Genomic DNA, 27,413 nt, shown 5'->3' with positions numbered 1-27,413 from the left:
TTTGTTTACATGTTAGGCAACTATCTCTAACTTGTTTTGCCAGAATATAAATTTTTATACATCCATAGACTCTGAGAACTGCATTACCTATAGCTTGGGACTTAGGCTGCTGATTGGGGAGATGGTGGAGGTGCTGCTGGCCAGTCTCAGGCTGCTGTGAGGTTGGCTCTCCTCCATCAAGGACCAGCTCTGGGGTCCCAATGACAGGAGGCAAGAGGATGGTGTGGGTGCTGTGGCACTCAGGCAGCCCCCGCCTCCTTTGTCTCCTAGCTGCTGTCTCTAATAGTTTTCAATCTCTCTCCTTACCTGCTCACTCAGACTTTTCATCTCTTTCTCTCCTGTCTCTTCCTCTCTCTTCCTTCTACACACTCTCTCTCTCTAGTCTCACCTTCTGTATCCCTTTCTGATCTCGTCTCTTCCAGTCGCTCTCTCACTCATTTTCTCCCTGTATCTCTCTCTCTAATCTTTCTGTTTCTGTCCAAATCTTTCATTTTCAGACTCTCAGGGTTTCTTCCACGAGTCTCTATCTCATTTGCCCTCTCTCTCTCTTTCTCTCTGTCAAACTCTGTTTCTTCTCTCCCTCACACTGAGTCTCTTCCTCTTTCTCTCTCTAATTTCCCTTCTCACTTTCTCCCTTCTCCGTCTTCCAGTTTCTCTTGGCTCTCTTCTTACATATACTTTTTGAGTTTCTCCTATTTCCTTTTACACTTGTTAAATGTCTGGCACAATCAGACATTTTACTTGAAGACAAAACTACTCTCTTTTCCTCTCTTCTTCTTTTAACACACTACCATTCATTTTTCTTCTTGCTTTTCAGACAACACTAAAACTTTTAACAAAATCTTTGAGATGGTTTTCTCTCAGTAGTCTAGAATCCACTAAGTCATTCATGGGTCTTTACCCTGAAATGCTACACTTTAAAAAAATGGTAATTTTCTTAATTGGCTCAAAAAGAGTATGGCTTGGTTTTACTTGGTAAAGTTAATGTGTATGTATGTGTGTGTGTGTGTGTGTGTGTGTGTGTGTGTGTGTGTATAAACACATATACACACATTTTAATCAGGAAGAAAAATACTTTAAAGACCTGCCAATTTGAAAAAGCATTAAAGTAAAAAAATGTAAATGCTGCCCACCAGTCCTGCACCGCGCCTGCACTCCTCAGTCCTTGGGCCGTCAAAGGGAAGGAACATGCGCCATAGAGCAGCGGGTAGCACCTGTCGGGGAGGCTCCAGAGGCATGGGGAGCCCACCATGGTCGGCAGAGCGGGGCCGTGGCTCGGACATGGAGGGCTGCAGGTCCTGAGCCCTGCCACGTGGGGAGGTAGCTGAGGCCCAGGGAGAATTAGAGCATAGTGCGGTTGGGCCGGCAGTTCTGGGGGACCTGGCACAACCTCCGCAGCTGCTGGCCCCGGGTGCTGCACCCCTCACTGCCTGAGGCCGGCGGTGCCGGCCAGCTGCTCCGAGTGTGGGGTCCCCTGAGCCCGCACCCACCCACCTGGAACTTGGGCTGGCCCATGAGCACAGCACGCAGCCCCAGTTCCCCCCGTGCCTCTCCCCACACAACTCCCTTCAAGCAGAGGGAGCTGGCTCTGGCCTCAGCCAGCTCAGAGAGGGGCTCCCACAGTGCAGTGGTGGGCTGAAGGGCTCCTCAAGCACCGCCAGAGTGGACACCAAGACCAAGGAGGCCCCAAGAGCGAGAGCTGCCAACATGCTGTCACCTCTCAACGCATTCCATGTATTTTGAGTGCCAATGTTAAAATGTCAAATTTTGCCTGCAAGGCTTATCAAAGAAACAGTGGTAGAATTCCAGTATTTGCAAAATTCTAAGATTTGGTGAATATTGTAAATATTACAATTGGTATTAGAAAGCCATCATGAATAGAAATAAGAGAAAACTTATTCCATAAATATTTTGTTTGACTAAAAATACTAGACTTGCATGTTCTGAATAATTCAAGAAAATATATTTTAAAAAAACTACAATTTAACAGTAATCTGTACATCTTTAGCTACTATTTTAAAAAAGACAACATAAAACAATGAAAATGTTGCAGGTGGTATAAAGTAACCTTATGATGCTTTCATTATATGGAAACAAAACTGTACACATTTATTAAAAAAGCAGTCTCTCCACCAGTAAACACACAGAGCCTTTTCTACACTAAAGTTTCTTTCCATTTGCCACCAGACCAAGCTTTGTCCCTCGCTCTCTGGATGCCAGGCTGTGTCTGTTGTATCTTTACAATCTTGCCGTCCTCTGCCATCTGCATACCAGAGCCACCTTTGTAAGTGTTTTGATACACTTCTACCTGAGTAACACTGGAAACTGTGGATGCCCTCCTTTGGGCTGGGAGTTTCCTAGCAGAGGGGCGGTTCCCTTGACAGTCTTCATGCAGCTCTGGCAGGTCCCGCAGCTTGGGCAGACTATCTTGGCCTAAGCAGGAGAGAGGTGAGGGTCAGGAGTGTTAGGTGGCTTAGAGGAGTTGGCTTTTGACTTACTTCCTGCAGTCTTTAGGGGGTAAAGGAGGACCAGCCTCTACTTTCAACAGAGAGCATAGCCTACCTCCTCTTGGGAGACTAGACTTTTGCTATTCACAAATCGAACTAAAAGCTGACAAATTCAAACCTCATTTGACCTCAACTTTGGCCAGAAAACTTAGGGTTTGAGGACTGGTTCTCGAGTCCAGATGAAACAGCAATATTTTATTACTTTTTGTTTTTTTCTTATGTCTAGTCCTTTCATTATCTTTCCAATATTTTAACATAAGACCTAGGGGGATAACAGGTATCATTGCTATTATTTCTATCCTTTTTTACTTCCTGTCTTACTTGGGACATTTCCCATGTTGGGTCCTGGTTAGGCTCAATCCCTTGCACTAGAAATTTCTTGCCTGTCCTTCTCTGGAGGTTCACTGAGACTCAATCCCTTGTAGTAGGAATTTTCTGCCTTTCACACACTTTCAACCTCCAAGATATCCTGACTGCCAAGGAGTACTTCACCACCCCCAAAGCTTTTCTTGCCTTAGTATGTCTCGACCAAGGAATACTTCACCACCCCTGTGGTTTTTTTTACCTTGGTCCTGACCACCAAGGAAATACTTTGCCGACTCCTGCGGTGTTTCTTACCTTGATCTGTGCACAGTTACCTGGTCGTTAGGGTATTTGTAGGCCTTTTCCTCCTGCATTGCTGAGAGTCTGGGTTTATTCTTCACACTGGGTGAGTCTCAAAACTTTACCCCTGAGGCCACCACAACAAGGCAACGGGACATGTCTCCTCATGAGTAAGGACTGAAGACCCCCTCCCTGGAGGAGAGTGGTTTCCCTATATGGGTCACCGAATTGTTGGGAATAAGAGCTCAGAGTCATAAAGAAAAAGAGCACTTAGATAGAGAACATCTCAGCAAGGCAAATTTACTTCTGCAGAAGGGTGTGTCTCACGTATGTAGCAATTGTGAGAGCACACAGAACAAAGGAAAGCAGGAGTTTTTATTATCTCTAATGCAGCTTCTGCTTCTGTGTCTTTCACCTGTTGGCTAGGGTTGGACAGCACGGTCTAAACTAGACCCAATTGGCTTAACATTTAAACTTTCTTAGGTAACATAGGCACGTAAGGAAGGTGAGAAGAGTGAAAAAGGGGGTCATTTATGCAGATACTAAGAAAGTAAATTATCCCCTAATAAGGAAAGAAATGTGGACTGGGGTTGTAGCAAGTTCAGGCATCATATTCAGACAAGCTGGAGCACAGCAAAGGCAAAGGGGTATTTGGAATTATAGGATAGAGAACAGGGAAACTGGATAAGCTGTTTGAAGAGGGAACCTAACTGTATCTAACACTGATCCCTTTGAAATGTAAGCACAAGGAAGAGAGAGCCTCTATCTTCCAGTCTCTGTGGAAGGGCAGGTGTCTTTCTTTGGTGGGATTCTTATTCCAAGTTGTAAACTATTTCCTGTTATAGAGATACAAGAAATTTTACTTTACCTTTGAGTAAAGCAAATTAGCAAACATGGATGGCCTATGACACTCTTCCTTTTCCCTTCTATGATCAACTACCAGCTCTTAAAAACTCTCCTGCTCCTTGTTTTACCCAAATTGAGCTCCAGCTTAGTTCTAATATTTCTTTCCTTTTGCAATAGCATTGGATAGTCTTTCCTGCCTGCTTCACTTTGTCTGGTGCAATTTTTACTTTGATGCCAGCCACTGAAGTCAGCGAGACTTATTAATGATCACAAAAATTTTAATGAAGTTGTAGCCTATATTTCTTTAGGATTCAGTAAAGCAGCACTGGTAGATTTTATAGTAACAATATTAGGATAATTTAGTGTGCGATCTATTTTCTACATGTTTTAGTAAGGTTCTACCAGAAAGCAAGATACCTTGAAACTAAAAACAAAAATAATGAAATCTGAAATTGCTAAGGGAGATCCTTTCTGCCTGCAGGCTACAATTCAAGGTTATTTGTGGTCCATTACTTTGGAGACCCTGAGAAGGAAAAGTAAACTTCTCCAACTAAAACTCAGATTTGTGTGAGGTAGGCTGATGAGAGATATAGCAGGAGATGCGATTAGAACCTAAGACAAAGCTGACCCCTTAGGCCTTCCCAAGCTTTTAAATTATTATTTGGCTCACAGAAGGAATAATCACTCTAGTTTCAGTGAGGCCTGAGGGCAAATGACTGCTTAGCTGTATCTCTCCACCCCAAAGCCTTATTTCCAAGGCAGACTCTATGTATTTGTTAGATTATAGAAATAGATACTAAAATGTCGTTCTACAGAAATTTTAAGTTAAATTTCCAATATTTTGAACTTCAAATGTCTTTGTATTTAAGGCCTCATCATCATGTCAAAACATTATCTAGTTTGTATACTCAAAACAGTAGTCCTACTTTTAACCTACATAATCGTGGCTAAGTTGTACCATACAAATTATATGTTACAAAACCTCATCCATCCCCATTCTTCAGTAAAGGATATGAGTATTAAAATTTTAACTGTTCTGCATATTTAATTATAAAATACCCAAGTTATTTATTCAGTTATAATCTATTATGGGTGGAAAGTATATAATCTGCCTGATGATTTGCTTGATAAATGTATTTGTCTTTTTAATGAGCTTCTTTGTTAAGGTGGTTAGAATGATTAATGTGCTAGAGCAAATCATCAGTAACCTTGAAAACCAAAAGTCAATATTTGGGAAAAATCCTTATGCAGTGAAATACAGTGCTTAAAACTGCAGAAATCTCCATGGTAATGCCAGCCAGCTGATTAGCAGACATGTTTGACATGTTGCTATTTAAACAGGATTAAGTGTATTGGGTAAGTGATGTGGGGGAAAAGACAGGCATGGGGAGGGGCTTTGGAAAGCAATTATAACACAAGAATTGATAAGCTCCATTATCTCCAAATGGATTTGATTGTTCAGATTACTAATTGCCCTGTCAGTATGCCTTGAAAATATAGCAAAAGAGCTATAATTTGCTCAAAGAAAAAATACTTAAAAGGAAATACGCTTTCCATATCATATTCATAATTATGTTTCATTTTAATCAGTTGCTTGACCCCAAGAATTGCACATGACATTTTTTTTGTTTTGTTTTCTATGGATGAGAGATATTTATTCTAGGATATAATCATTTTATATCTTGAGAAGTTACAGAAAATAAAATTCATAAAATATAAAGCAATAAAGCAGAATAAGAAATTAATATTAAAAATGAAGATTAAACATTTCTTGTCAGTTGTTTTGCAGAGTTCTTCTGCACCTGCAATTACTATATGTAGCCAAATAAAATGTACCTGACACCACACAGATTCATTTTGCCAAACTTTTCTTTTCTACTTTTTCTGCTCTCTTTATTTGCTATGTTTGTATATAAATTATTCCATACAGAACATATTCATATAAAGACAAAAGAGGACAGGACTGGAAAGATAAAACATATTTATATTTTTGTAAAACTGATTTTCTTTACATTTACAATTTTGTTAAGACCCCAGGTGGTAGAATGAGTTGTAATTTCATGAAAAAGATATATTATCATAAATGTTTAGATAAATTGCTAAACTTTTTTGAACTAATGTACATAGGAGCTACTGGATTATCTATTTTGCACAGCTCTTTGAGTTAAATATGTCAAACTATTTGGCTTCATGTTTTAAGCAGTGGCAGCTTGAATAGAACTGAATTGACATAATTTCTGCTTATATTCCATCATTTGAATACAACATAAATTAGAGAGCATGGAGTCTTGGGCCAAACACTCTGTGTTTGAATTTTGTTTTTACCCCTAGCTGGTTGTGACACCTAGGAATTGTGGCATAGCATCTCTACATCAGCTTCCAGAATTAGAATAGTACCTCGCTAATTTCAAAGGCAAAGACTACTAGAAAGTATACCTGCGATTTAAAAAAAAAGAGTTAAGTTTATTAAGTCTACTGTGGCAAAGGAGGCAGCTATGACACCATGTGAAACATTGAGGCACCTTGATTAAAAGGAGTTAGAAAAAGCTTGTTATTACAGAACTTAATTTAGCAGAAAGTTGAAGGAAGAAGGCGTCCCTTCTGGATTGGGTGCTACCAAAAAATTGGTACAATTTTGTGTATGGAATCTTGTCTGTAGGGGTCAAGAAAAGCAGATGAGGCTAAAGTTATCATGAAAGAAGTAGCAGTCACTTGTATAAATTGGAAAGAGTAGATTTTGGTAATATTTAGTAGTTAAATAGAGTGTGTTTTTATCTTTGTTCAGTCATGACTATGAAATTGTCTTCATGGTTGCAGAGAGTTCTCATCAGATGCTGATATTGTATGAAGTCGACTGTGCTCATCAGGGGAATACCACGACCTTGTTGGTAGCTATTGGGTCACTGTTATCTGACAGCTCTCAGAGCTATTTCTTTTTTTTTAATCTTTCTTTCCTTTCTTTTCTTTTTTTCTTTTTCCTGTCTTGGTAAGTCTTTGGGCCAAGGGCTGATAAAGCTAGGCTGTAAGGGATTGTTGAGAATATGCTAATCAAAAAGCTGTGCAGGTAATATTTTGTCTAATTGAGCTAAAGTTAGTCTTCCCTGTTTCAGGATAAGTTATCAAACTAATTGATAATGGCTACATAGTAACTTTTAGGACTCTGGGAAGAACCTATCAGCTAACTGCAGTGCAGGCATTCACCAGAAACAAAATGAGTGTTAGTTTTTATAATAGAAGCCAGAGGCCTAGATGACCAAACTCTGACTACAAACCACATTCCATGGTTCACATGGGTCTTTTTCAGAGTCAAGTTATTGCTGCTGTTGTTATTGTTTGAGACAAGGTCTCACTCTGTAGCCCAGGCTGGAGTGCAGTGGCACAATCTCAGCTCACTGCAACTTCCACCTCTGGGCTCAAGCAATTTTCCAGGCTCAGCCTCCTGAGTAGCTGGGACTACAGGCACGAACCACCAATGACCATCTAATTATTGTATTTTTTGTAGAGATGGGGTTTTGCCGTGTTACCCAGGCTGGTCTCGAACTCCTGAGCTGAAAGCAATCTGCCCACCTCTGCCTCCCAAAGTGCTGGCATTACAGGCGTGAGCCACCGCACCCTGCCAAGTGATTTTATTTGTTTGTTTTTGTTTTAATTGACCTGTTCACGGACTGTTCCCTATAGGGGCACCAAGAAGTTTTTGCTATACCGTGCTTTCTTGTCTAGCCAAAAGAAAATCAAGGGCTCATGCAATGGTACCTGACAACACTGGAGAATTATAAACTGGTTTGTTGGGTTTTCAGGAAGAAGTTAGTGTTTGTAGAATAAATAGTACTGTTGGATACAGAATGGATCAGAAACATAAAAATCATGTGTGACAACAGGGAAACAACCTTGTATACCTTAAGGAGAACAGATTTTCTGAGTGAAGTTAAATAGAACTTACAAAGTAACAAGCTGAGTGTGACATAAAAGGATAGTCCTGCTATTGATAGGAGAATTATGAGAAAAGTACTTAGGCAGATAGTGAGGGTACAGAAGTTCCTCGGTAAGGTTTTCCTTTATCTTTAGTCAAACAAAAAGCAGCCCCAAATTATTTTCCTTTCTCACAAAGAGCAGCCTGTGAAATTGAGCTGCAGACGTAGATGCTGGTAGTTGTGCGATCATGCTCAAGATGGCAACTCCATCTTCCCTTCTCTCTGTCAGCCATGTGTATAGTAAGGAGCAGACAAGATGGCCCTGGCTAATGGGGAAAGTTTATTTACATCATAAGATTAGGGTGAGGCAGCCAGGCTTCCCCAAGCACTATGTAACCGTCATAGCCGGTGGAACGAATCTGTGAGCCCTATGTAAATCAGACACCGCCTCCTGAAACCTGACTATAAAATCTGGCTCATCTGCTGCTGGCTGGCCTTTTCCTCTGGGAAGTCCCCTCTCACTAGAGAGAGCTGTTTTCCTCTCTCTTTCTTTCTCTTCTTGCCTATTACACCTCTGCTTCTAAACCCGTCGTGTGTATCTTTTCTAAATTTTCCCGGTGTGAGACAACGATCCCTGGGTATTTGCCCCAGACAGTGTAGCCACTTCGCTATTAGTTTCCACTCTTATCAAACTTAGTTTTGATGAAAAGACTGTACTGATCTCATTAGAAGCATTTTGTTGGCAAGGGATCAAAATCTACTTATAATGAAATTAAACGTTAGATTAATAATGAAAAAAGGAAGTACTTGAATGAACATGAAGAAGAAAATCAGCCTTCTGAAGAATTTAAAGAGCAGTAGTTGAATTTTGAGCAGCAGGATCAGGTGAAGACTGACACATCAGCAATCATTAGGCTCAGATCAGTAGTTATGATATGAAAAAAGAAAAACTAATGAAAGTTTTATCTTTTTTTAAGTGGCAGTTAAAATACTATGGGGGTGGAAGTACAGGAGAGCATACTGAAAACTCTTTAATTGATTACCAGACACCACAGAAGTGTAACAGACAAGATTAGTAGTATAGAAAAGAGAAAAAAAGCATAAACATACTGGAAAATTCATATTAACTCAACTTGGTTGGAAATTACCCACTTTGGGTTGTCATCTAAACTGATATTTTGAATCAGCTATCTATTGGAAAAGAAAAACCACACTGAACAAGATTAGTAAGCAGAAATTGATTTTATTCTGATACTGTTGCAGCAGTAGGGGAGAAAGCACATACCAAGACTGGATACACAGTTCTGTGGTGGTGATGGCATAAACAATTTTTAAGAGCTAGGGTAGGGAGACTCAGGCCAGTCTTGAGTGTTTACTAATTTGCTTTACTCAAACAGAAATTAAATTTTATTGGTTCTTCATGGCAAGAGACAATTTGACAAGTTGGATCAAGGGGCCTACCAAAGTTAGGCTCTTACCCTTCCACAGAGACTGGGTGGGGGGGTCTATCTCCTTCAATAATTGCATTAGAAAGAAATTGCTTCCAAGTTCTTGAGAAAGACATTCTTGGATTGTAAAACTAGCAAGAGGCTTTAAAAAGATTTACATTTTAAAGGGACAGACCAGGGATTTTTAATGAAAGCTTTCTAATGTAAATGACCAGGAAACTGAAGGTTGGGGGCTTAGTGTCAGGAAGAAAGCTAGCTAATAAGTTCAGTAAAACTAAAGGGAATGTTGAGGGAGTCTTGGTCATAACTCCCAGGCTACTTTGCTTCTGGAGGTTCTGAAGGCTACTCAGCTGGAAGTTTCCCAATAGTGTTCAAGCTCAATGAAGCAGAAAAGATGGCTATGTCTTTTAATTGGAAAAAATAAATCCAAAGATCGATTTCTTGGAGTTTTAGTGCTGTGTAAAGTATCATGAATTGTTAACAATACCAACAACATTTTTCTTAGTGATTATTATTAATAGTATGATAAAGTAGTTTCCATAGAGGCTGAAGAATGGATCTTTCTTTCTTGCTCTTCACTCTTCTCTCTCTCTCTCTCTCTCTCTCTCTCTCTCTCTCTCTCTCTCTCTCTCTCTCCCCCCCACCTTTCACCCCACCTCAGGTCTTACAGGAGCTGTTTATGCAGATATCTTTTAAAAGCTGTATTTTCTGGCTTAATTATTAGACTTTGTTTGTATAAGATAAGAGTTGTTTGTATCTGTTTTGGCTTGCTGTACGATAGCATCTCTGATCAAACATGAGATTCTAACAGGGTATGGGGTAGTCTTCTTAGCTCTTAAAGAGAAATCTCATAACATCAAAGCTAATAGAAAGCAATGAAAGTTCTAGATAGCATTCTCTAATATAACATTTTATATTAATGGAAATATTCTTACTTATGCTAATTAATATTGTAGCTATTAGTCTCACGTAACTATTGAGCACTTGAAATACAGCAGGTGCAATTGTAGAACTGGATTTTTATTTTAAGTTTAATTCAAATTTAAGTTTAGCCACATATGGGGTAGTGGCCACCTTATTGATAAATGCAGTTTTAGACTTATAGCTTTGCCAATTTTGGTTTTGGAAGTCCATTTAGTCTCTATTTTGGTTTTAGAAGTCCATTTACTCTTTAATGTTGAAAAACTGTTCAACATTTTTTAATAAAAGCTCTAGTAAAATACAATTTACCAGCAAAGAAAATACTCAATTCATACTGAAAACAAAAGAAAAAATAAAACAGACCAAAGCATTCTAGAGCATATTTAATGTTTATATAAATAATAGTTCTTCTTTGGTTTGCTACCTGGTAGGCTCAGTAGAAGGCATTTAACCCAGCCATTGGAATTGATTTAACTCCTGGGAACTTATATTTAAAAAATAAACTTGAATCTGTGATGATAGTGTCTGCTGAACAATTCCCAGTTTGGGTTTTTCAATATGATCCATTAACTAACAAAATTGAATCAGGATTATTCCATGGAGTCTACAGAAGTTTTGAATAGGGTATAGATATTTTTCTAAGAGGTTAACCAATAGAGAGATTTTTGTTCCTTAAGTGGAGGAAGGAGATTGCTGGTTTTAGATTGTTACAGTGATAGTGATCTGGGGACAGTAAAGGAATCATGAGGATATTAGCATAATTCCAGGGTCTTTAATTTATCCCATAGATACTTTCTGATTGATAATAATGTTTAAAACTGGATATTTGGAAATACATATTTTATAGACAATTATTATACTAGGTTTTATTCTTAAATATGATAATTTTTTAAACCTCTATTTTTATTACCTTATAAATAGTATAGAAAATAGTTCTCCCAACAGTTTTAAAATCATTAACATTTAGAGAATATAAAACCAGATTACTTTTGTTTTCCCTATCCTTTCTCTCACCCTTAAAAAAAGAAAATCATTGGGAGGCTGAGATGGGAGGATCACAGGAGGTTGAGGCTGCAGTGAGCCATGATTGCACCACTTCAACCTGGGTGACAGAGCAAGACCCTTTCTCAAATAATAGTAATATTTTATTGGTCAACAGTCCAGGAAGCAAAAAATAATAATTTAGGCATAAAAAGATGTCTTAACAATTTTACTATTTTGAATTTGTATCCAAATTCAGAATTTTTCACAACAGAAACATTATGAACATAAGGTATTAGTAAGTGATTACAAACACTATTTTGACTACATCAAGAAATAATGATTAATAAGAGCTTTTTCATTGTCTTACAAAATCAAGAAGTTAAAAGAACGTTTATTGAAATAAATCTGTTATGTAGAGTATAACGAATTTTTACAAAAAAATACATATTTTAATTTTCTGGGGGGCACAACTAATAAAACAATTTGCAAATAACAAACATATTAATATCCTATTATGTGCATATATAGAGATATGCTGTTTGTATAAATATGCAAATCCCTTTTTTTACTCTACCATTTTCTGGGACATGGTCTTTCACCACTCCAGGTGGAAAAAGTTCTTGCCTTTACCACAATTATATTTCAGAATATAAGAATAAGAAAGAGAAAGTGAAAGACAAATAGCTTTCTTCATAAAGAAGAGACTTGAAAGTTGCATATATTAATTCTTTTTGCCTCTCATTGCCCAGAATTTAGTCAGCTAGTCAGTTTTTGATATAAGAACGGCTGGAAAATATATCCCATAGCCAGGTTTCCCGTGCCTTTCTAAAGGCAGCAGGAAACTTGAAAATGGGAGATGATGATGATGATGGGATTCTACTAAAAGACAATTCTTTGTTACATGCTGTTAAAGAAGCATTGCTAAATAGCTAGATATGTCTATAGATCTTCATACGTAGTAGTGCATACATTCTTCTTACCTCTTGGTGAGTGAAGTTTCCCTTTTAAGTGAGTTTACCTTTTTTCCCCTCATCTGCCATGTCTTTACCTACTTCCCTTGCTCATAGAAAAAGACTAAAATGTAAGTCCAGCCACAAAACGATTCATACGTCATAGCTTCTTTGCACACAGTAAATGCTCAGCCATATGCACAACTGAAGTAATTAAGGAAGTTGTGGCAAACATCCTACATTGCTGGGTAGCAGCTTGGCTCTCAGTGGTATCATAACATCTCCTGCTGGGCTAAATAGATTCTGAGAAAACAAATGTGTTGCTGGGCAGCGTGAGAATTCAAAGCCAGCTTGACTATTTAGTGTTCCAGTACCGAAGCCAGCAGTCTGTCTAAGTACCTCTTTGGGAAAGTAGAATTCTACCTTGAGAGAAAAGTTACATATTTGCAAGTGAATTTCCAGAAGTAAAAACTGTGAAAATACTGCCTTAGAATTTATATTACTTTTCCTTGTTACTGACAAAGATTTCTTCCGGGAGGGAATAATTTTACAAAAAATTATGATAGTTTTCTTGAGAAAACGAAACTCTCCTAAATATTTTTTTTCTGTTTTAGGGTTCTTAATCACACAAGCCATTTCTATATGTTTATTCTAAACCTAGCTCAATGAAAGAGCTGGCAGTAAGGCCATTCATTGCTTCTTCTTCTCGTCATCTTTTTCTTTACAAGATATGCTATCAAAAAACCATTTAGTGATCAAGTTCTGTATGAATTGAAAATTACATAAATAGCAGGTAAAAATATACTTTAAATTATAAATTCAACGCCAGGCACAGTGGCTCACGCCTGTAATCCCAACACTTTGGGAGGCAGAGGTGGGCGGATCACGAGGTCAAGAGATTGAGACCCTGCTGGCCAACATGGTGAAGCCCGGTCTCTACTCAAATATACAAAACTTAGCTGGGTATGGTGGTGCACATCTGTCATCCCAGCCAGTCAGGAGGTTGAGGCAGGAGAATTGCTTGAACCTGAGAGGTGGAGGTTGCAATGAGCCGAGATCGCGCCACTGACTCCAGCCTGACGACAGAGCGAGACTCCATCTCAAAACAAACAAACAAAATATAAATTCCATTAGTGTTTTTTTTTTCCTATTTTGTTTAATGCATATCCAAGAATATTGCCTGCTTCTTAGTAGTCACCCAAATATTGTTTAATGAATCTCAGAGATTGTTCATACAAAATTCACCTCATAAGTGAGTGGATGCATTCTGTCTTAGGCTAAATCACGTTCGTTTCTTATGGAGTATACTTTTTAAGAAAGGTGGAAGTTCTAGGAATGGAGGTTTAGAAGTGGAATAAGGAAGGCTGGATGCAGTGGCTTATGCTTGTAATCTCAGCACTTTGGGAAGCTGAGGCGGGAAAATCACTTGAGGTCAGGAGTTCGAGACCATCCTGGCCAACATGGTGAAACCCCATCTCTACTAAAAATACAAAAATGTTAGCTGGGCATAGTAGTGCATGTCTGTAATCCCAGCTATTCTGGAGGCTGAGGAGATCGCACCATTGTACTCCAGCCGGGGTGACAGAGTGAAAATCTAGCTAAAAAAAAAAAAAAAAAAAGAAAGACAGTGGAATAGGAGTGGGTAGAAAAGGATGGTATCGGGTACATTCATGACAGCCAGCGAATATACAAAGGAAAGGTAACTGCTCCACAATGAACAACTAGAAACTTCCTCTGACCTGTGAGATAAGTGAAAGCAATGTTGGCATTAATTATGTTCACATCTATTTCTGTAAGATGAATCACATTCCTAAAGGAGGAAAAAAAGGGCTGGGTGCAGTGGCTCATACCTGTAATCCCAACACTTTGGGATGCTGAGGGTAGAGGACTGCTTGAGTCCTGGAGGTCCAGACCAACCTTGGCTACATAGGGAGACCCCGTCTCTACAAAAAATATTAAAAATTAGCTGGGCACGGTGGCACATGCCTGTAATCACAGCTACTCATGAAGCTTAGATGGTAGGATCACTGGAGCGCAGGAGGTAGAGACTGCAGTGAGGTGTGAGACCCTGTCTCAAATAAATAAATAAATAAATAAATAAATAAATAAATAGCCCAGGACTTTTCAGGAGTTGTAAGTCTGGGTCTCTTCCATTTTTAGAGACAACTACTACTACATTAAAACAGTCAAAAGCTATCTAGAGAGTTTAAAATGTGGTGTATTTAAAACGCTTATATTGAACAAAATAACATACTTGGCAAATACACACATACCAACATACACGCAGTTTCTATACATACGCTTCATTTGAAAACAAAGACAAAGTTCACATCCTGAGCCTGCTGTGAATGTGAGGCACAGGCCAAATAGGTCTTTGGCACCTTCTCAAATAGACCCTGCCCCTGGCAAACCCCTCACTCCAACTCTCCTTTCCGAAGCCTTCCTTGATACTCTGGGTAGACTTCGGTGCACCTTCAAATCTGTTTTTGTTTGTTTGTTTTCTTTTAAAATTTTGCTGCAATAAAATACAAATCATTTTAAGTTTTGCTTCTGTGTCTATTCCTCCTGATTAAAAGTCTGTGAACATGAGAACAATGAGCAACATAAAATATTCTTCTCCCCCGTCCAAAGAATGAATGAATGAATGTATCGTGTCCCCATGTTGTTTCTCCTTCTTCTGAATTTTTAATTCTGTTTAACTCTCCCAAACAAGGATGATGCCTATGGCTTAGTTTGTCAGAATAGTCTTTACTATCTAACTGCCCGCCTTTATCTAAACACTCATTCATATTATGAGAACCATGTTAGTATCATTCTTCCAAGTTAAAATTTTAAGAAAATGTTTTTGTCACATTCACTTGATTGTCCAGAATGGCCCTTTAGCAAAATTAAATGATCCAAGAAATAATTTCATTCAATATAGAGGAACAGATCAAAGTTTGAAATAGAAAATTTAAAACTGAAATGCAATTTTTATGAGTAGTATTTACTTATACATGATATGTATGCAGAAATTCAAGAAGCGATATATTATGTTTCTCCCTTGGGCTCCAGAATAATGATATGGAAGCTCTGCTTCATTATGTGGGAATGCTTTACTGTGACTTATTCTGAGCCTTTGTATATTCCCATACTTACAAATTGCATAATAAAAACACTAATTTTTGTTCTCATCAATCCATCCCTGACTTAACTATGTTTTGATTATTAGGATATTTGTTATCTTCTGTCTCTTCTTTATTGTCTGAATTTTGTTACAGACATTCTCTTTTCCGTTTACAATAAAATGAAAATATTACACAGTACAAAAGAAAATTTCTGTGGGTTTTATATGAAACCTATTTTTCTCAATATGCCAGAAAGCTAGTGTACACTAAGCTGGCGTACTTTTTTATGTATTCTTTATTGAAGCTGGGAATGGCTTTTCTTCATCTATGAAAGGAACAGAAATCTGAAAAGGCTCAAGTTCAATTTAAAGCCCAGGATCTAAGCATTTTGAATGGGTATTAAATGAAACAAAACGCTTTTCCTCATTTCTCTTGAATTTGTTTTATTTTATTCTACTAAAAAGGTGAGATCGATCTCTTCTCTGTACCTAAATAATCACATATTGCTTCAGTCAGCAGGTGAAAAAGGGGGCCATTTTCACAAAATGGCTTTATGACCAGTTCTATAAATATCTATAGTTTATTTTCCTTGAAACTGTGCAGTGTCAGATGACCTGGCAAATGCCTGCTAAGGGCAATATCTGGATCTATGCATATGTGCCTACATTAACTACTTGCAGGGGTTCATCCCCACAATATTCACAAATTAAACTGAATTACACATTTGTTCCTTTACTATGTCCTTGACTTTATGAGCTAATGAGAAAAAGTTAGGTATAGGCAAATACAACTTTAGAATTCATTGTAACTCTTAGATAAATTGACTTTTCTAGTTATTATTAGGGTTGTATTTTGCTTAGACCTTTACATGCTAATTGATCAGGAGCATGGGGAGGAAGGGAAGAATTTTAAAGCATATTTTCTGGCAAGAGAATGACAATTTAATATTTAACATTTGCATTGCATCAATCTTAATCTTGTGCTGCAGGATGGATTCCCCAGGAAACCAGTCTCTGAGATGAAGATTAGTGAAAATGAGATTTACATTGGAGGGTGTTGGAATAAGCACCTGTGGAAGGGAAGAAATAAATTCCACCGAAGGAGGAAGTCAAGCTGTGGTGTAATCTCAGTAAAGACTCAGTTGACCTTATATAGAGTTCTAGTTGCATTGAGAAGGAGCTTGGCCTGTTGATCATATTGATAGTTGTTATTGGATAAGGACAGCCTAAAGGTGTAGCCTTGGGCACAGTAGCTCTGTAAAGTTAAGGCAGACCCTGAAGGATTGACAGCTGAGGGCTGCCTGTCAGCAGGCCTTCCAGAGCTGGGGGAACAAGTCCTTCATTTTCAAAAGGGGATCTGGGTAGCACAGTGTCCACTGCAGATGGGCATGCCATATGCCGTGAATTAGTCATGTCAATTGTCTCCATTTAGATTCAAAAAGAAAAATCTTACAGGAAATTATGTTAGTAGTTTAAAGTTCATTAAGCAGCATAAGTAAAATTATTCTAGTCAACAGTATACCTATTATACTAATTGCATTTTCTGTGGTGTTTTGAATAAGAAATAATTTGTGTTATTTTTGCAATAAGCATGTTAGAGATTAAGGAAACAAAGATGAAAGATAATAACATAACTCTTTCTAACAAAGAGTTTACCCCAATCTAACAGAGTTTAGAGGAGACAAGATGGTAACATGAATAAGTATTGAGTAATGATGGATGTTTATATGTGGGAGCAGAGAAAATGTTAGGACTTGAGAAGAGTTCAGAGTTCACTGCACAATAAATGCTTCATACCTAAGGTGCATTTGGACTGGGCTTTGATGAAAGAAGAGTGATACGGTTTGGGTGTGTCCTAACCCAAATCTCATCTTGAATTTTAATTCTCATAGTCCCGACATGTTGTGGGAGGGACTCCATGGGAGGCAATTGAATCATGAGGTCAGCTATCTCTATGCTGTTCTCATGATAGTGAGGGAGGTTTCATGAGATCTTATGGTTTTATAGGGGGATTGTCCTCTCTTCTCTCTGCTCTTCTCCTTCCTGACACCATGTGAAGGAGGATGTGTTTCCTTCCTCTTCTGCCATGATTGTAGGTTTCCTGAGGCCTCTCCAGCCATGCTGAACTGTGAGTCAATTAAACCTCTTTCCTTTATAAATTACCCAGTCTTGGGTATGTCTTTATTAGCGCCATGAGAATGGACTAATACAAAGAGGGTTTGGTTATTAATAATAGATACTGCTTAAATGGGGCAAGGTGTTATAATTTCAGTAAAATAAGCAAATACATGAGTTTAAAAAGAACTGACTATGGAAGATATATCAGTATGGTCAGAGCAAAAGGTGTGTGATGGTGAGAAGATGATGATAGTGTGGGTCAAGTTAGGCTGAGGACAAAGAGAGGTAAACCCCAGCTTTTAGGTATAGGAATTTTAGGTTTTTTAGTTGTAATGAATGAAAAGAACAAAATAGTGTCAAAACTGATACTTTTATACTCTGTGAAAATATCATTCAAAATTAAGACAAAATAAAATAAAAAACAAATCAAGATAATTCCTAGCTAGAAGCCTTTCATTACAAGGAGTACTAAAGGTAATTCTATAGGCTAAGGGGCATTAATTTCAGAGAGCAGGATGGATCAACCAGAAAGAATAAAATACATTAGCTATTACACTGGTAAATATAAAGACCTTTTAAACTTGTATTTCTTCAAGATTGTTGACAATAAAAAGCAAAAACAATATATTGTGAGTTTTACCATGTACATATATACATAAAACAAATGACATCACAGATAATTGACAGGACAACGGAATTGCTATTGTAAAGTTAGTACATTGTAAATGAAATGGTATAATGCTAATTCCAAATAGAATATTTTCAGTTAAAAATGTATTTTCAAATCCAGAACAGAGTTTCGAAAGCTATTTTCAGATCCCTAGCAAGTGTTTCAAGAGTGGGGTGTCTTGACTTGCAACGTCAGCATTACATGGGAACTTGTCAAAAATGCAAATTCCCAGAGTTTTTTAATACCTACAAAATTAGAAACTTTGGAAAGAAGTAGTGCCCAATCACTCATATTTTAATAAGTTATCCACTTTTTTCTGATGCCTGCTAAGATTTGAGCATCAGTGTAGGTATAAGCCCAGGCATTGCCACATACCGATGAGGGTGTTTTTTATTGATTTGAATGTTTGGGAAGGCCATCTGGTAATGTATATGTTCATGCCATATTACCAGTTTCCCTGATAATTTTTTATCCATAAATTTACTTGAAATTTAAATTTGCAAAATGTGCATTAATAAATGCACAAAGATATTCATTGCACATGATTTACAATGTCAAATACATGGAAACTATTCTCAGCAGAAAGGAAAATGTTAGATCAAGTATAATACGGTCAAATTATTCTGCTATTAAAATGGATGTTAGGTCTATTTTTGTGGACAGGAAAAGCTGTCCAAAATAAGTTATTCAATTAAAATACAGATTGCAAAAACAGTATGTGTAGTGAAATTCTATTAATGCAAATATGCATCTGTTTATAGCTCGGATAATTGTATTTCTGGATTTTAAAATTATGGTGGTAAAAGATGAGTTTAAAACATGGTTAGAAGAAAAAAGGCAAAGAATTCAAAAGAACCCAAAATGAAAGTTTTTAAACAAATCATCTAACCCTGAATTTTCCTTCCCCGAAGCTAATTATTTTATATTATTTTATTTTATATATATATTTTTTGAGGTGGAGTCTCACTCTGTTGCCCAGACTGAAGGGCAGTGGTGCAGTCTCAGTTCACTGGACACTCCCTCCTGAATTCATGCAATTCTCCTGCATCAGCCTCCCAAGTAGCTGGGATTGTAGGCATGTACCACCATACTCAGCTAATTTTTTTTTTTTTTCTTTTTTGGTAGCGACAGGGTTTCACCTTTTTGGCCAGGCTGATCTCAAAATCCTGACCTCAAATGATCCACCTGTTTCCATCTCCCAAAGTGCTGGGATGACAGGTGTCAGCCAACAGGCCTCGCCTGAAACAAATTATTTTAAATGCTTCTCTTAGATCTAAAGTCACTTGTAAATTCTAATATGCTTGTATCTCTATGTCTTGATTAATCAAGTTTAGACAGTAAACATTGAATCTCTACTTCAAACAAGAAAATATGAGTTCATTTGCGTTTTCCTTAAACTACATTCTTCCCTTCTTTACATTTATTCAATTTGTAATTATTTCTTGGACCAATTACCTTAAAATTTTTAATTATGCACTTCAGCTTCTGATTCTTGACCAATTTTAGGCAGCTAATTCCACAATATACAAAACAAAAAGTAGCAACTTAGATTTCCTTCTTTCTATTTTCTTCCTTTCATGTTCACTTTCTGCCAACTCTACCATTATTTTTATGTTGATAAGGTTTGGAACATGTACATTATAATTTTAGAATAGAAATTTCAGATCAAACCTTTGTTGATTGTTTTATTTGCTGTGAGGGAGGTTTTTAAGTTGAAGGTCTTAGATTTATGTCTTTAATTGAGTTTTATGTTCATAGTTTATATGAACATATATTTGAGTTTTTATGTTCATAGTTTGATTTAAAATTTTGAAGATTAATCAATGAATAGCATTCAACATATTATGATTATAAAGTTCAATTTTCTTTTATCTCTTTTTTTTTTTTTTTTTTTTTGAGACAAAGTCTTACCCTCTTAGCCAGGATGGAGTGCAGTGGCAAGATCTTGGCTCACTGCAATCTCCGCCTCCCAGTTCAAGCAATTATCCTGCCTCAGCGTCCCGAGTAGCTTGGACTACAGACATGCACCACCACACCTTGCTAATTTTTGTGTGTGTTATTTTCAGTAGAGGTGGGGTTTCTCCATGTTGGCCACGCTGGTCTCGAACTCCTGGACTCATGTGATCTGCCCCCCTTGGCCTCCCAAAGTGCTGGCATTGCAGTCATGAACCACCGTGCCTAGCCTAACGTTCAATTTTCCATCAAGTACTTTGATAGACTGGATCTGTAGAGAAGGAAATATCACCCTATCACCCTGTGACACTAACCTAGTGCTACTTCTTTATATTTATTTTTATATTTTCAATTTTTGTGGGTACATAGTAGGTATACCATATTTATGAGGTATATGGAATATATTGGTACAGGTACATGAAGTGTAATAATTATATCATGGCAAATGGGGTCTCTATCACCTCAAGCACTTATCATTCCTTTGTAACACAAAGATAAACCAATCATATTTTTACTTATCTTAAAATGTACAATAAATTATTGTTGACTGTAGTTACCTTTTTATGCCATCAAGTGCTATATCTTATTCATTCTCTCTGACTATATTTTTGTACCCATTAACTGTCTCCGTGTCCTCCCATCCCCCACTACCGTTCCCAGCTTCTGGTAACCATCATTCTATACTTTATCTCTGTAAGGTCAGTCGTTTTAGCTGTTAGCTCCCACTAGTAAGTGCCTGGCTTATTTCACTTAATGTAATGACCTCCAATTCTATCCATGTTTTTGCTAATGACAGGCTCTCATTCTTTTTTTATAGCTGAATAGTACTCTACATAAAATAGTTGTGTATATATACCACATTTTCTTTAATCATTCATTTATTAATGGCACTTGAGTTACTTCCAAAACCGATGTCTACTGTGAGTAGAGTAGCAATAAACAGGGGGGTGCAGATAGCTCTTTGATATACTGATTTCCATTCTTTTGAGTATATACCTAGCAATGGGATTAGTGGGTCATATGATAGTTCTATTTTTAAGTCTTTGAGGAAACTCCAAACTGTTCTTCTCAGTGGTTGCACTAATTTACATTCCTTCCAACAGCGTAGGAAGGCTCCCTTTTCTACATATCCTAACCAGTGTTTGTTATTGCCTGTCTTTTTAGTAAAAGCCATTTTAACTGGGGTGAGATGATATCTCACTGTAGTTTTGATTTGCATTTCTCTGATGATCAGTGATGTTGAGTACCTTTTCACATACCTGTTTGCCACTTTTATGTCTTCTTCTGAAAAAGTCTAAGATCTTTTGCCCAGTTTTAATTGGATTGTTCGATTTTTTTCTATTGGATTGTTAGATTCTTTTCCTAATGAGTGCCTCCTATATTCTTGATGTTAATCCCTTGTCAGATGGATAGAAATAAATATTTTCTCCCATTCTGTGGGTTGTCGCTTAACTTTGTTGATTGTTTCCTTTACTGTGTAGAAGCTTTTTAACTTGATGTGATTCCATTTACCCAGTTTCCAATTTTGCTTTGGTTGACTGTGCTTGTCAGGTATGACTCAACAAATCTTTGCCCAGTCCAATGTCCTGAAGAGTTTGTCCAAAATTTCCTACTAGTAGTTTCATAGTTTGAGGTCTTACATTTATGTCTTTAATCCATTTTGATTTGATTTTTGTTTATGTGGCAACAGATAGTGGTCTAGTTTCATTCTTCTGTGTATACATATTCAGTTTTCCCAGCACCATTTGTTGAAGAGACTGTCTTTTCTCCAATATATGCACTTAGCACCTTTGTAGAAAATGAGTGCACTGTAGATGTATGGATTTATTTCCTGGTTCTCTTATCTATTCCATTGATCTCTGTGTCTGTTTTTATGCCAGTGCCATGCTGTTTTGGTTACTATAACTCTCTTGTATAATTTGAAATCAGGTAATGTCATTTCTCCAGTTTTCCTTTTACTCGAGATAGTTTTGACTATTCTCAGTCTTTTGTGGTTCCACATAAATTTTAGAATTGTTTTTTTCTATTTCTGTGAAAAATGTCATTAATATTTTGACAGGGATTGCAATCTGTGGGTTGCTTTGGGTAGAATGAATATAGTAACAATATTGATTTTTTGAATTCATGAACATGGAATCGTTTTCCAGTTTTGTGTCTTCTCTTCAGTTTATTTCATCAGTGTTTTATGGTTTTCATAGTAAAGCTCTTTCACTTCTCTGGTGAGATTTATTCCTAGGCACTTTATTTGTGACTGTTTTCAATGGGATTACTTCCTTGATTTCTTTTGCAGATTGTTTGCTGTTGGCATAAAGAAATGCTAATGACCTTTGTATGTTGATTTTATATCCTGCAACTTTATTGAATTTGTTGATTAATTCTAATAGTTTTTTGGTGGAGTTTTTCAGTTTTTCCAAATATAAGATTATATCATCTGCAAACAAGGATACTTTCACTTATTCTTTTCCAATTTGGATGCTATCTGGATGCTATTTGGACAATCCCTTATCTGATTGTCCTAGCTGGAACTTCCAGTACTATGTTGATTAACAATAGTGAAAATGGGAATCCTTGTCATTTTTCAAATCTTAGAAGAAAGGTGTTCAATTTTTCCCATTAAGTATGATATAGTTGTTGTTCTATCACATATGACTTTTATTGTGCTGAGATGTTTTCTTCTATAGCCAGCTTTTTGGGGTTTTTTTTTTTTTTTTTTTTTTTATCATGAAGAGATGCTGAATTTTATCAAATGCTTTTTCAGCATCAATTAAAGTGATCATTTAGTTTTTATTCTTTATTCTGTTGACATATCACATTGATCAGTTAGCATATGTTGAACTATGGTTGCATCTGTTGGATAAATCCCCCTTGGTCATGATGAATGATTTTGTAATGCATTGTTGAATTCAGTTTTCTAATATTTTGTTGAAGATTTTGCATCAGTGTTCACCTGGAAAATTGACCTGTAGTTTTCGTTTTTTGATATAACTTTATCTGGTTTTGGTATCAGGGTAATACTAGCCTTGAGGAATGAGTTTGGAAGTATTTCCTTCTCTTCTATTTTTTGGAATCATTTGAGTAGGATTAGGATTGGTACTTGTTCTCCTTTAAATGCATGGTAAAGTTCAGCAGTGAAGCCATCAGATCCTGGGCTTTTCTTTGCTAAGAGTTTCTTTTTCTTTTCTTTTCTTTTTTTTTTTTTTTTTTTTAATGGCTTCAATCTCTTTACTTGCTATTGGTCTGAATCCAAAATTCAGATTTCGGATTTCCTCGTGGTTCAGTCTTGACAGGTTGTGTCTAGGAATTTATGCATTTCTTCTAGGTTTTTTTTATTTATTAGCATATAGTTGCTCACAGTAGCCTCTAACAATCCTTTGAATTTCTGTAGTATTGGTTATAATGTCTCCTTTTTCATCTCTAATTTTATTTGGGTCTTTTTCTCATTTTTTGGTTAGTTTTGTTCAAAATTTGTTGATTTTATTTACCTTTTCAAACAACCAGTTTTTGGCCTGGCATGGTGGCTCATGCCTGTAATCCCAGAACTTTGGGAGGCCAAGGTGGGTGAGTCACCTGAGGTTAGGAGTTCAAGACCAGCCTGCCCAATATGGCAAAACCCTGTCTCTTCTAAAAATACAAAAATTAGCAGGGTGTGGTGGCAGATGTCTGTAATCCCAGCTACTTGGGAGGCTGAGACAGGGAGAATTGCTTGAACCTGGGAAGCAGATGTTGCAGTGAGCCAAGACTGCACCACTGCACTCCAGCCTGGGTGAACGAGCCCAAGACTCCATCTCAAAAAAAAGAAAAAAAAAAAAAAAAAAATCAATTTTTTCTTCATCTCATTGGATATTTTGGCTGCTTTTGTATTTTAATTTACATTTATTTCTGCTCTTACTTATTTCCTTTCTTCAACTAATTTTGGGTTTGGTTTGCTCTTGTTTTCCTAGTTTTTAAAGAGGCATTGCATTGTTAGGTTGTTTATGTGAGTTTTTTTTTTTTTTTTTTCTTTGATGTAGATGCTTATGACTGTACACTTTCTTTTAGTAATGTTTTTGTTGTATATCATAGATTTTGGTATGTTGTGTTTCCATTTTCATTTGTTTTAATTATTTTCTTCTTAATTTATTTTCTTCTTTTGTTTTGTTTTGTTTTGTTTTGTTTTGTTCTGTTTTTAGATGGAGTCTCACTCTGTCGCCCAGGCTGGAGTGCAATGGAGCCATCTCTGCTCACTGAAACCTCCACCTCCTGGGTTCAAGAGATTCTTCTACCTCAGTCTCCTGAGTAGCTGGGATAACAGGCGCATGCCATCACACCTGGCTATTTTTTCTATTTTTAGTGGAGACAGGGTTTCACCATGTTGGTTAGGCTGGCCTCGAACTCCTCATCTCATGATCCACCTGCTCGGCCTCCCAAAGAGCTGGATTATAGGTGTGAGCCACCATACTCAGCCTTCCTCTTAATTCCTTCATTGACCCACTGGTCATTCAGGAACATACTGTTTAATTTTCGTGTTGTTTGCATAGTTTCTAAAATTCCTCATGTTATTGATTTCTAGTGTTATTACATTGTTGTCAGATATAATTTGGTATAATTTCATTTAAAAATATTTAAGATTTATTTTGTGGCCTAACTTATGGTCTACCCTTGAGAATAATCCATGTTCTGAGGAGAATGTGTACTCTGCAGCCATTGCGTGAAATGTTCAATAAATATCTCTTAGGTCCAGTTGATCTGTAGTACTGATTAAGTATGATGTTTCTTTGTTGATTTTCTGTCTAGGTAATTTTGCCAGTGCTAAAAGTAGACTGTTGAAATCTCCAACTATTATTTTACTGAGGTTTATTTTTCTCTCTATGCCAATTCTAAGGGTAACTGGAAAAACCAAAGTTATGCCACATTTCTAAGTAATATGTATTTTGACCACAATTTTTTTAGAAGCTTTTAAAATTTTCCTGGGGTTTCTGATTACCTTTCTTTTTCCCTAAGCAGCTACTTTTATTATATTCTTAACATGGAAATTAAAAATTTAAACTATTTATCATATGGAATCCATATTCCTCAAAAGGGCATCATTGTTAGAGGCCTATACCTTTCTGCTAAAGCATGAAATATTTGCTCCAGGGGTTGATTGCATAGTTAGCTATTAATCTAGGACTCATTTGTCTTTATTTACTGCTTCTTTTAGATCTTATACTTTCCTTTTTTGGGTTCTTTGTTTTTAATTATTTGACAAAATTTTTTTCTAGGAAAAGTTTATGAAAGGTAAGCTTTCTGAGATTATGTAGATATAAAAATTGATTTTGTCCTTTTACTTGATCATTATGTTGACTGCTTATAAAATTGTAGGTTTATAATCATTTTCCCTAAGTATATGGAAACATATTTGTAATGTTTTCTAATATCTGGTATTACCAATGAGAATTCAGATGTCAATCTTAATTTTGTTCCTTGATAGGGACAGTTTCCAAAAGTCACATTTTGTCTGGGTTAGTCTTGTGTCATTCTTATTGTTCTGCAGTAATTTTAGAAGTGACACTTTAGGTATAAAATTATCCAGGATTGGATTATAAATTACATAGTCATTCCTTTTAGAAATTGTCCTTATATTTGAAGTCATTCCTTTTAGAAATTGTCCTTATATTCTTAAGGTTTTGAGGTCTATGTGGACCAACTTTTGTTTATGGTATTTGGCACTCAAAAGTATCTATCATTTGAAGATTTATCTTTAACTATTGAAAATGTTATTCTATGTATTTATTAATGTTGTTTTATTATTCTACTTCATGTTCTCTATTGTCTCTGTAATTCAAATTTATTAAATTTATTGACTATTGGACCTCTTAAATTTGTTAGGTTTGTTATCTTCTCTTTTTCTATTCTGTTCCTCTTTCATATCTTATGACTTACTGCTTGTAGGCTGTATTTTCTAAAATTTTTATAATTTGTATCTTTATTGTTTCAATTGCTCTTCATTTTCAAGAGTCATGTTTTAATTTTAAAGACTTCCTTTCTATGTTACTTTTATTGTGATAGACTTCTAGGTTTTCATGTATTATACATAAATATCTAAAGGAATATTAATTAAATTTTTTGGAGGCCAGGCGCGGTGGCTCAAGCCTGTAATCCCAGCACTTTGGGAGGCCGAGACGGGCGGATCACGAGGTCAGGAGATCGAGACCATCCTGGCTAACACGGGGAAACCCCGTCTCTAGTAAAAAAAAAATACAAAAAACTAGCCGGGCGAGGTGGCGGGCGCCTGTAGTCCCAGCTACTCGGGAGGCTGAGACAGGAGAATGGCGGGAACATGGGAGGCGGAGCTTGCAGTGAGCTGAGATCCGGCCACTGCACTCCAGCCTGGGCAACAGAGCAAGACTCCGTCTCAAAAAAAAAAAAAAAAAATTTTGGAAATTGTTCTCTTTACTTTGGATTACTGTTTTCTCTTAGCTTAGTCATGTTCTTTATTTATTTGAATTCTTCCTTTTTTTATAGTTTTCTCAAATATCTGTTGCACCTTGGATGTCAATTCTTACTTCAAAATAAGGACTAAAATGACTCATATTAGCTGTTAGCTTCCATTTTCTCTGTTGCTACATAGGTAAGTTTTTTCCTTCCTATACCTGTCTTTTCCTTCACTTATAAAGAACTTATTATTAATAGAAGCTCTGGTTACACAGACAAGCACTTCAACTAATAGCTTTGCTTTATGGTGTATGGTTACAGAGCAGGTGTGCAAGAACAGTCTTCCCCAATTCTCGAATGTACTGGGCTTGCTCAGGAACATTGATAACTGGAAAGCCCACTGTCTCCCAAAGGTAATAAAATATATACATTGTTCTGGCTTTTGCCTGGGAATAAAGACTTGGCTGTGAGTCACTCAGCTTAAAGAGACAGCAAACACTGCTAGCCAACAAGACTCTTCCGTAGACATTTAACTTGATTAATCGGCCTTTTCTGGTCAGCCAAGTACTTCTGCAATTCCTTTGTGAGAATGATAAGTGTTTTTATTCTCCAGGATCCTGAAAAGAAAACAAAGCCACTTCCATTTTGTCTTTCTTAGGAACCTTAGGAACATTTTCTGTACTTTTGTCTCCTCACTTCTGATGATATACCAAAACCCTCCCATCTTCTTTCCATTTTCCACAAATCCAGCTATAGTTTTGGTAAACTAGTAACATCCCTGTTCCTTTTTGTCTCTGTTGTGCATTTAAACACTTGTGCACTTTTCATTATTTCAGCAGGATTTTAGGAGAGAAGAAAAGAAACATTCTATCTTAAACTATTCCTTTCTTATAAAGAATAATATTAATATTTTAAGAAAAAGTTCTTACGAAAGAATAAAGATTTATGCCAAATGTTTGGATGAACGGAGGCAAGATGGCGCACTTCCGGGTTCTTCATCCCC

The sequence above is a fragment of the Rhinopithecus bieti genome, unplaced genomic scaffold (assembly GCF_001698545.2).
Source record: "Rhinopithecus bieti isolate Rb0 unplaced genomic scaffold, ASM169854v2 scaffold_69822, whole genome shotgun sequence".
NCBI classification, from domain to species: domain Eukaryota; kingdom Metazoa; phylum Chordata; class Mammalia; order Primates; family Cercopithecidae; genus Rhinopithecus; species Rhinopithecus bieti.
The sequence above is the reverse complement of the archived record's forward strand: the minus strand, read 5'-3'. Positions refer to the sequence as shown.